Below are 1789 nucleotides of genomic sequence, written 5' to 3'. Positions count from 1 at the left end.
CGATCTAAAAAAATTTTTTTAGTACATCCTCGATCAAAAAAAATTTTTTTAGTACATCCTCGATCTAAAAAAAATTTTTTTTAGTACATCCTTGATATGAAAAAATTTTTTTAGTACATCCTCGATCAAAAAAAATTTTTTTAGTACATCCTCGATCAAAAAAAATTTTTTAGTGCATCCTCGATCTAAAAAAAAATTTTTTTTAATACATCCTTGATATGAAAAATTTTTTTTTAGTACATCCTCGATCTAAAAAAATTTTTTTAGTACATCCTCGATCTAAAAAAATTTTTTTAGTATATCCTAGATCAAAAATAATTTTTTTAGTACATCCTCGATCTAAAAAAAATTTTTTTAGTACATCCTTGATATGAAAAAATTTTTTTTAGTACATCCTCGATCTAAAAAAATTTTTTTAGTACATCCTCGATCAAAAAAATTTTTTTTAGTACATCCTCGATCTAAAAAAAATTTTTTTAGTACATCCTTGATATGAAAAAAATTTTTTTAGTACATCCTCGATCAAAAAAAATTTTTTTAGTACATCCTCGATCTAAAAAAAATTTTTTTAGTACATCCTTGATATGAAAAAAATTTTTTTAGTACATCCTTGATATGAAAAAATTTTTTTAGTACATCCTCGATCAAAAAAAATTTTTTTAGTACATCCTCGATCTAAAAAAAATTTTTTTAGTACATCCTTGATATGAAAAAAATGTTTTTAGTACATCCTCGATCAAAAAAAATTTTTTTAGTACATCCTCAATCTAAAAAAAAGTTTTTTAGTAAATCCTTGATATGAAAAAAATTTTTTAGTACATCCTCGATCTAAAAAAATTTTTTAGTACATCCTCGATCTAAAAAAAAATTTTTTAGTACATCCTTGATATGTAAAAATTTTTTTTAGTACATCCTTGATATGAAAAAATTTTTTTAGTACATCCTCGATCTAAAAAAATTTTTTTAGTACATCCTCGATCTAAAAAAAAATTTTTTAGTACATCCTTGATATGAAAAAAATTTTTTTAGTACATCCTTGATATGAAAAAATTTTTTTAGTACATCCTCGATCAAAAAAAATTTTTTTAGTACATCCTCGATCTAAAAAAAATTTTTTTAGTACATCCTTGATATGAAAAAATTTTTTTTAGTACATCCTCGATCTAAAAAAATTTTTTTAGTACATCCTCGATCAAAAAAATTTTTTTTAGTACATCCTCGATCTAAAAAAAATTTTTTTAGTACATCCTTGATATGAAAAAAATTTTTTTAGTACATCCTCGATCAAAAAAAATTTTTTTAGTACATCCTCGATCTAAAAAAAATTTTTTTAGTACATCCTTGATATGAAAAAAATTTTTTTAGTACATCCTTGATATGAAAAAATTTTTTTAGTACATCCTCGATCAAAAAAAATTTTTTTAGTACATCCTCGATCTAAAAAAAATTTTTTTAGTACATCCTTGATATGAAAAAAATGTTTTTAGTACATCCTCGATCAAAAAAAATTTTTTTAGTACATCCTCAATCTAAAAAAAAGTTTTTTAGTAAATCCTTGATATGAAAAAAATTTTTTTAGTACATCCTCGATCAAAAAAAATTTTTTTAGTACATCCTCGATCTAAAAAAAAATTTTTTAGTACATCCTTGATATGTAAAAAATTTTTTTAGTACATCCTTGATATGAAAAAATTTTTTTAGTACATCCTCGATCTAAAAAAATTTTTTTAGTACATCCTCGATCTAAAAAAAATTTTTTTAGTACATCCTTGATATGAAAAAAATTTTT

Source organism: Anopheles nili, unplaced genomic scaffold (genome assembly GCF_943737925.1).
Source record: "Anopheles nili unplaced genomic scaffold, idAnoNiliSN_F5_01 U_low_cov_11, whole genome shotgun sequence".
NCBI lineage: Eukaryota > Metazoa > Arthropoda > Insecta > Diptera > Culicidae > Anopheles > Anopheles nili.
The sequence above is the reverse complement of the archived record's forward strand: the minus strand, read 5'-3'. Positions refer to the sequence as shown.